At 44.5% G+C, this 9,409-nt stretch overlaps 1 non-coding gene across 1 annotated transcript; it reads right to left on the bottom strand.

The window, feature by feature from the left end:
- Positions 1–2,688: 2,688 nt before the first annotated feature.
- LOC118143515 (small nucleolar RNA U13) lies at positions 2,689–2,792 on the bottom strand. The gene has a single exon (XR_004727717.1). It is a non-coding gene; the product is annotated as a small nucleolar RNA U13 (small nucleolar RNA).
- Positions 2,793–9,409: the final 6,617 nt, after the last annotated feature.

Here is a 9,409-nt window from a genome sequence, read left to right as displayed (position 1 = left end):
TTTTTTTTTGATGGAGTCTCTTTCTGTCACAAAGGCTGGAGAGTAGTGCTGTGATCTTGCTCACAGCAACCTCTGCTGCCTCCCGGGTTCAACAGATTCTCCTGCCTAAGCCTCTCAAGTAGCTGGGACTAGAGCTGTTCATCATCACATCCACTTACTTTTTGTAATTTTAGTAGGGACAGGGTTTCACCATGTTGGCCAGGCTGGTTTTGAACTCCTGACCTCAGATGATCCACCTACCTCAGCCTCCCAAAGTCCTGGGATTACAGGTGTGAGCCACTGCACCTGGCCTTTTCTTCCTTCCTTTCTCTTTTTCTCTTTCTTTCTTTCTCTCCTCCTTTCCTTCCTTCCCTTCCCTTCCTTCCTTCCTTCCTTCCTTCCTTCCTTCCTTCCTTCCTTCCTTCCTTCCTTCCCTCTCTCTCTTTCTCTTTGTCTCTCTTTCTCTCTTTCTCTCTCCCCCCCCCGCCCCCCCCTCTTCTTTACTGAGTTTTAACTCTTGTTGCCCAGGCTGGAGGGCAGGGGCTCGATCTCTGCTCACCGAAAACTCTGCCTCCTGGGTTCAACTGATTCTCCTGCCTCAGCCTCTTGAGTAGCTGAGATTACAGGAGCCTGCCGCCACAACAATTTTTTGTATTTTTAGTAGAGAGGGGGTTTCACCAAGTTGGCCAGGCTGGTCCTGACCTCAGGTGATTCACCGGCCTTGGCCTCCCAAAGTGCTGCGATTACAGGTGTGAGCCACTGGGCTTTCCCATCTTTTTTGCTTTTCTTTCCCCTCCTTCCCTGAGTCTTGAGCTAATTCATTTTCACAACTTGGATCTTCTCTATACACTGGCTTTATAAGAAAACTCAATTTCCCAACATCTAAGCCTGCTTTTGATATATGAAAGGATGCTTTAAAAATTCTGAAATCCTTTTCTTACAATGAAGTCTAACTTGCCAGGCCATTTTCTCATGACTGGTTTTAAGATCCTATTTTGCTTTGTAAAATCTGAAAATTGACTTTTTCATCCTCTTTTCTGTTTGTGACCTAACAGTCCACATTCTTTCTAGAGCAAATGGTTGCCTCAGAATTAAAAAAAAAAAAAATTAAAAATCACATTCCAGCCAGGCGCGGTGGCTCATGCCGATAATCCCAGCACTTTGGGAGGCTGAGGCGGGCGGATCACGAGGTCAAGAGATGGAGACCATCCTGGTCAACAAGGTGAAACCCCGTCTCTACTAAAAATACAAAAATTAGCTGGGCATGGTGGTGCACGCCTGCAGTCCCAGCTACTCGGGAGGCTGAGGCAGAAGAATTGCTTGAATCCAGGAGGCAGAGGTTGCAGTGAGCAGATCGTGCCATTGCACTCCAGTCTTGGTAACAAGAGCAAAACTCCGTTTCAAAAAAAAAAAAAATTAAATTATATCACTAGGAAAAGGAAAGCATATTAATATATTTTTAAAACGATTACTAGAGCTGCTTCCTGAAAGCTGGTGAAGCACTCTTGTGCTAATTTTTAAAGGGAATCTCTTCCTCTGAATCAACAAAGCCCACACTAGGGCTTTCAGCTTGGGGTACCAGGCTCAGATCCTACTTAATCCTCAGACAAGTACATTGTGTGTGAGTAACCCACATAATCACACACGGTAGTCCTGGATTGCGCCCAGGTAACACGAATATGTATTGCACAATTTTCCTCAGTAGACACCTGGTGCTGTTGTTTTCTTGATTATATCTATTCTCTCTGGAAACTTCCCACTCCAATCTCAGGGTGGTTCAAATAGTTTCGCTGCTGCTGTTTGAACATGCCCGTACTGCCAAGGGTGATGAGTGGAAAGAAGATGAAATTCAAGCTGATGGCTGGGCATGGTGGCTCACGCCTGTAATCCCAGCACTTTGGGAGGCTGAGGCAAGAGGATCACTTGAGGCCAGGAGTCCAAGACCGACCTGGGCAACAGAGACCTCATTTCTTGACAACAAAAAAATCAGGCATGGTGGTGTGAGCCTATAGTCCCAGCTACTTGGGAGGCTGAGATGAGAGATTGAGGCTGCAGTAAGCCACAGTGAGCTGTGATCACACCATTGCTCTCCAGCATAAGCGACAGAGAGACATCCTGTCTCAAAAGAAGAAGAAGAAGAAGAAGAAGAGGGAGAAGGAGAAGGAGAATAAGAAGAGGGAGGAGGAGGAGGAGAAGGAGAAATTCAATTTGGACTAATCAGATTTTCTTTTCAAGAGATATGGGTTTGGAACGGAAGGATTTCAATCTCAGATTGGGCTTCTTGAATGCAGTAAAAGGGAAATCTTGGGAGCTGAATTTGCCAGGCTCTCCACCATTTAGAAAGGGCAGCAAAGAAAACCTTTTGGCAAAGAAACAAGACATTTATTGAGAATGCTGCCTGGGTTCCTGCTTCCTTCCAAATGATTCATTCTAGTACTTTCTGAGGGCTGATTACTGATTGCATTTCTATTTTTGATTCTGTAAGCCTGAATTTTCTTTTTTTTTTAATTTGTTTTAACTTTTGTCAGCTTTTTTTTTTTTTTTTTTTTTTTTGACGGTGTTTTGCTCTTTGTTTCTGAGGCTGGAGTGCAGTGATATTCACAAGTCCAGTTACTTCCCATGGCAGCCTGAACTTCTGGGCTCAGATGGTCCTCTTGGCTCAGCCTCCCGAGTAGCTGGGACTACATCGAACTTTTATTTTTCCCCCCACATCAGATGTGTAATGTGCCAACATCCTAAGAAGGTTTGATGGAGGCACATCTTATACATGAGTGTGAAAACCCAATCATCACGCTTATGAACTACAAAAGGATAAGAACTTTTTTTTTTTGTTTTTGAGATGGAGACTTGCACTGTCAAGCAATGGCGCAATCTCGGCTCACAGCAACCTCTGCCTCCCCGGTTCATGTGATTCTCCTGCCTCAGCCTCCCAAGTAGCTGGGATTACAGGCGCACACCACCATATTTGGCTACTTTTTGTGTATTTAGTAGAGACGGGGTTTCACTATGTTGGCCAGACTGGTCTCAAACTCCTGACCTCAGGTGATCTGCTCTCCTGGGCCTTCCAAAGTACTGGGATTACAGGTGTTAGCCACTGCACCTGGCCAGGATCAGAACTTTTAAATGTGTTTTGTTTAGTTGCATCAGTCAGAAATCAGTCAGGAAACAAAATTACTTTAGATATGTCAAGCAGTAGGGGATTTATAAAACCATTGGAAGAGTCTGAGTCTCAAAGTTCAGGGAAGGCCATCACTAGCTCCCAGTTCATCACTAGGTTCAGAGAATGAGGTACTTGTTATACCTGGCCAGGCTAACTGCTCCAGAAACTGTCTGTTACAAATGCTCACAATATCTTACTGAAGTCGAAAAGGGAGGTAGAGGAGAAGATGTTGGAGGAGACGCTGATTCAGCAGCTTCCAAAATTAGCAAGAGATTAACTCATCTAAAAACCATACCACAGCTGGGCACGGTGACTCACCTCTGTAATCCCAGCACTTTGGGAGGCTAAGGCAGGCAGATCACTTGAGATCAGGAGTTTGAGACTAGCCTGGCCAACATGGTGAAACCCCATCTCTACTAAAAAATACAAAAATTAGCTGGGCAAGATGGCATGTGGGTAAAATCCCAGCTACTTGGGAGGCTGAGGCATGAGAATGGCTTAAACCCGGGACGTGGAGGTTGCAACAGAGCAAGGCTCTGTCTCAAGAAAATAAAAATAAAAAGAAGAAGAAGAAAGAAAAAAAAAAAAAGAAAGGAGAGGAAATAATTGAGAGTTGTAAAATCCTAGAATGTCAGACTCCCTGCTGTGGAGTGAACTATGTCCATTTTAAATTTACATATGGGAGTCCTAACCCCCAGTACCTTTAAAGATATAACTAAGATAAGGTCTTTAGGGTGGGGCCCTAATCCAATATAAGTGGTGCCCTTCTGAGAAGAGGAAGAGAGGAACAGACCCAGGAACGTGGGTGCAGGTGAGGGGACAGCAAGAAGACAATCATCTGCAAACTAGGAAGAGAGACTTCAGGGAAACCAACCCCGCCAACTTCTTGATCTTAGACCTCTAGCCTCCAAAACTACGTGAAATCAATTTCTGCTGTTTAAGCCACAGAGTCTATGGTATTTTGTTACGGCAGCCCTAGTAGAGTAACATACTCCTCCCTACACCATTTCATGGAGGAGATGGTCATGTCACATAGTGGTGATGGTGGTTGGGGGTGTGTGGGGTGACAGGGGTTGGGGAGGCAGGCAGATTTTGGGGGTAAACCCTGATTGCCTGCCCCTGGTTTCTTTCCACTATTTCTCACTGCTACTCTGCATTCTGGTCTATTGACCACTCACTTCCAATGTAATGTACTAGGATGCTGTATTGTGAATTAACTTTGCAGAAGTCTGAGGCTCTCTCAGTATGCGGTGTACCAGATAATAAGATCAACAATTATGTACCTAAATAATCCAAATTATGATTTTGCCTGGCACATCTCTTAGTTCTTCTGAAGTGAGTCTTTATGATCATCAGCAATCTGCTATTTCTGAGAAATTTCAATTTCTCTTCATGCATATATGCTGAATTTTCAGTTACACGTGGGTTTTCATGACCAAATTGATTAGTCTGACTAGACATCCATGAAATGAAATGTGCAAGGTCTGACTTACAGTTTTAGCCCTAGGAATACATCATTAGGTGTATACAACCACTGTTACTCTGTTGGGATTTATTCGAAAGGCGTTTCATTGTAATTTATTTGAACAAAATCCACAGAAAAATACTAACTCAATAAAGAGTATAAAGGTGCACATTACGGGAGAGAAGTTAGACTGAAAAAGTTAACATGATGCCCTTAGTTAAGTGGCACAGTGTCTATCAGCAATTTTTTTTTTTTTTTGAGATGGAGTCTCACTCTTGTCTCAGAAGCTGGAGTGCAATGGCACAATCTTGGTTCACTGCAACCTTCACCTCTGGGTTCAAGATATTCTTTTTCCTCAGCTCCTGAGTAGCTGGGATTACAGGCACCTGCTATTATGCCTGGCTAATTTTTGTATTTTTAGTAGAGTTGGGGATTCATCATGTTGGCCAGGCTGGTCTTGAACTCCTGACCTCATGTGGTCCACCTTGCTTGGCCTCCCAAAGTGCTGGGATTACAGGCGTGAGCCACGGTGCCCAGCCTTACCTACAATTCTTAATGTTAACTCTTGAACTTTTAGTCAGTTTTATACTTTTTGTCGTAGAGCAAAGACAACAAAAATACATAGTTTTTCATTTTTTATTATTTGAAGCAAAGAATTGTTTTTCTGCTTGCATTTTCTTTGTCTAGTTTCATCAAGGTATACTTTATTTATTTATTTAGAAACAGAGTCTCACTTTTTCACCCAGACTGGAGTGTAGTGTCACCATCGCCATCATAGCTCGCTGCAACCTCAACCTCCTGGTCTCCTCCAGTCTCAGCCTTCCTAGTAGCTATGGACACAGGCACCAGCCACCATACCTGGCTCAGAGGTATAATTTAGTTATAATAAGAGGCACAGATATTGTTTGTTTGTTTAGATGGAGTCTCGCTCTGTAGCCCAAGCTAGAGGCCCTGGCATGATCTCAGCTCACTGCAACCTCCAAAATTCTCGTCTCAGCCACTCGAGTAGCTGAGATTACAGGTGCATGCCACCATGCCCGGGTAAATTTTGTATTTTTAATAGAGATGGGGTTTCACCATGTTGGCCAAGCTGGTCTTGAACTCCTGGCTTCAGGTGACCTGCCTACCTCAGCCTCCCAAAGTGCTGGGATTACATGCGTGAGCCATCGAGCCTGGAAAAAGGCACAGATTTTAAGTATGCAATTTCATGTGGTTGGACAAATGTGTTCGTTATGTAACCCCCAGTACAGTGGGGATATTGAACATTTTCATTACCTCTAAAAGTTCACTTACATCCCTTTGGTATTACCCCACCACTACTCCAGGCTCTGGCAAAGTCTGAGTTGATTTCTATCACTGTAATTTTGCCATTTCTAAAATTTCATGGAAGTGGAATCATACAGTATGTTATCTTTTTTTTTTTTTTGAGATGGAGTTTCACGCTTGTTGCCCAGGCTGTAGTGCGAGGGTTCCTTCTCAGCTCATGGCAACCTCTGCCTCCAGGGTTCAAGCGATTCTCCTGCCTCAGCCTCCCAAGTAGCTGGGATTACAGGCCACCATGCCTGGCTAATTTTGTATTTTTAGTAGAGACGAGGTTTCTTCATGTTGATCTGGCTGGTCTGGACCTCCCAACCTCAAGTGATCTGCCTGCCTTAGCCTCCCAAAGTTCTGGGATTACAGGCGTGAGCCACTGCGCCCGGCCCATACAGTATGTTATCTTTTTGTATCCGACTTCCTTCACTTAGCATGCTTTTGAGATTAATCCACATTGTTGTATGTATCAGTTTCTTCCTTTTTAGTGCTCAGTAATATTCCACTGTACGTATGTATTACAATTTGTTTATCTAAATGGACATAGGGTTCTTTGCAGGTTTTGCCTATCTGGAATAATGCTGCTTATTTGCTTATAAGTCTCCATGTGGACGTATGTTTTCATTTTTCTTGGGTTCATACCTAGGAGTGGAATTGCAGGATTGTAAGTATATGTTTATCTTGATAAGAAAAGACATTAACCACGTTCCAAAGTGGCTTTAACATTTTGAGTTCTCACCAACAGTGTGTGAGAGTTGCAGTTGCTCCCTTGACAACACTGGTATTACCAATCTTTTAAATCTTTGCCCTCCTGTAGGGTGTGTAGTGGTATCTTGTGGTTTTAATTTGTGTTTATTGAATGACTAATGGCATTACGAATCTGTCTTTGTGTTTGTCAATATTTAACGTCTTTGGTAAAGTACCTGTTCAAAACTTTTGGCTTGTATTATTTTATTTATTTAGAGACAGGGTCTAGATCTGTCTAGAGCCGTCACCCAGGAGGGAGTGCAGTGGCGTGATCACAGCACACTGCAGCCTCCACCTCCCAGGCTCAAGTGATCCACCTGCAGCAGTCTTTTGTAGAGCTGGTACCACAGGCATACACAACTATGCTGGCTACTTTTTTTTTTGAGATGGAGTCTTGCTGTATTGCCCCTCCTGGAGTGCAATGGTTCAATCATGGCTCACTGCAACCTTCGACTCCTGGCTTCAAGTGATTTTCCTGCCTCAGCTTCCCAAGTAGCTGGGATTACAAGCCTGTGCCACCACACCCAAATAGTGTTGTATTTTTAGTAGAGACAGGGTTTCTACTAAAACCTGGCTGGTCATGAATCCCTAACCTCCCAAAGTGCTGGGATTATAGGCGTGAGCCACTGCGCCCAGCCCCAGCTACTTTTTTTGAGACGAGGGTCTCACTCTTGTTGCCTAGGCTGGAGTTTAATGGCATGATCTCAGCTCACCACAACCTCTGCCTCTCAGGTTCAAGGGATTCTCCTGTCTAAGCCTCCCAAGTAGTTGGGATTGCAGGCATGGGACACCATGCCTGACTGATTTTGTATGTTTAGTAGAGATGGGATTTCACCATGTTGGTCAGGCTGGTCTCTAACTCCTGACCTCAAGTGATCCACTTGCCTTGGCCTCCCAAAGTGCTGGGATTACAGGTGTGAGCCACCACATCCAGCCCCCCCTTTTTTTGGGGGGGATAGAGTCTCCCTCTGTCACCCAGGCTGGACTGCCGTGGGGTGATCTTTGCTCACCGCAACCTCTGCCTCTAGGGTTCAAGTGATTCTCCTGCCTCAGCTGCCTAATTTTTGTATTTTATTTTTAGTAGAGATGGGGTTTTACTGTGTTGGCCAGACTGGTCTCAAACTCCTGGCCTCAAGTGATCTGCCCATGTTGACCTCCCAAAGTCCTGGGATTACAAGCATGAGCCACTGTGCCCAGCCCGTGCCTGGCTACTTGAAAAAATCTATACTTTTTTGTAGAGACAGCCTATTGCCCAGGCTGGTCTCAAACTCCTAGGCTCAAATGATCCTTCTGGCTCTGCCTCCTAAAATGCTGGGATTACAGGCATGAGCCACTGTGCACAGCCTTTTGGGTTGTTTCAAAAAACTGGTTTGTCATCTTATTATTGAGTTGTAAGAGTTGTTTATATATTATGGATACAATTCTTTATGAAGATACTAGTTTTGCAGATATTTTCTCCCAGGTTGTAGTTTGCCTTATCTTCTTTCTTCTTCCCCTCCCTACCTCCCCTTCCTCCTCTTTATTTTCTCTTCTTCCTCCTCCTTCTCCTTGTTCTTTCTTCTCCTTCTCCTTCTTCTACCTTGTTCTCCTCCTCCCCCTCCTCCTGCTCTTCCTCACCTTTAAGGCATGAGGGATAAGTTCTTTGAGTAAACTTTATATGAGCCACAAATATTTGTACAAGGTTGCACTATCCACTGGATTTTGGAAAGATCACTGGATTAGTCCATTCTAGCACTGCTATAAAGCACCATCTGAGACTGGGTAATTTACAAAGAAAAGAGGTTTAATTGCTCATGGCTCTGCAGGTTGTACAGGAAGCAGCTTCTCCTTCTGGGGAGGCTTCAGGAAGCTTCCAATAATGGCAGAAGGCAAAGGGGAAGAGAAGTGTCTCATGTGGCAGGAGGGGAGCAGGAGGCAGGCAGAGAGGTGTCATATACTTTATTTTATTTTATTTTATTAGACAGGTACTCCCTCTGTCACCCAGGCTAGAGTGCAGTGCCGTGATCTTGGTTCACTGCAACTTCTGCCTCCCAGGCTCAAGCAGTCCTCCCACCTCAGCCTCCCAAGTAGCTGAGACTACAGGTATTCTTGTAGTCTAATATTTCATGTTTTTATAGAGACGGGGTTTTGCCATGTTGCCTGGGCTGGTCTGGAACTCAAGTGGGAGTAGTTCATCATCATGTTGTTCTCCCACTTTGGGAGTCAAGTGATTCTCCCACCTTGGTCTCCCAAAGTGCTGGGATTACAGGTGCAAGCCACTGCACTGGGCTGTCATACACTTTTAAATGACCGGATCTCAGGAGAACTCACTCAAGATCATCAGGAGAGTTTCAACAGGATGATGCCTAACCATTCATGAGAAATCTGCCCCATGAGTCAATCACCCTTCCACCAGGTCCCACCTCCAACATTAGGAATTACAATTCATCATGACATTTGGTGGTGTTGCAGATGGAAACCATATCAATCAGTAACCTAGGAAACTTGACTACATTTTCAGTGCCCTTAGATTTCTTTTCTTTTCTTTTTTTGAGATGGAGTCTTGCTCTGTCACCCAGGCTGGTGTGCACTGGCGAGATCTTGGCTCACTACAATCTCTGCCTGCTGGGTTCAAGTGAGTGTCCTGCTTCAGACTCCTGAGTAGCTGGGACTACAGGTGCATGCCACCAGGCCTGGCTAATTTTCTGTATTTTTGGTAGAAACGGGGGTTTCACCCTGTTAGCCAGGATGATCTCGATCTCCTGACT

This window comes from Callithrix jacchus, chromosome 7, assembly GCF_049354715.1.
Source record: "Callithrix jacchus isolate 240 chromosome 7, calJac240_pri, whole genome shotgun sequence".
Lineage (NCBI taxonomy): Eukaryota > Metazoa > Chordata > Mammalia > Primates > Cebidae > Callithrix > Callithrix jacchus.
This window is presented reverse-complemented; position numbering and strand designations above follow the sequence as displayed.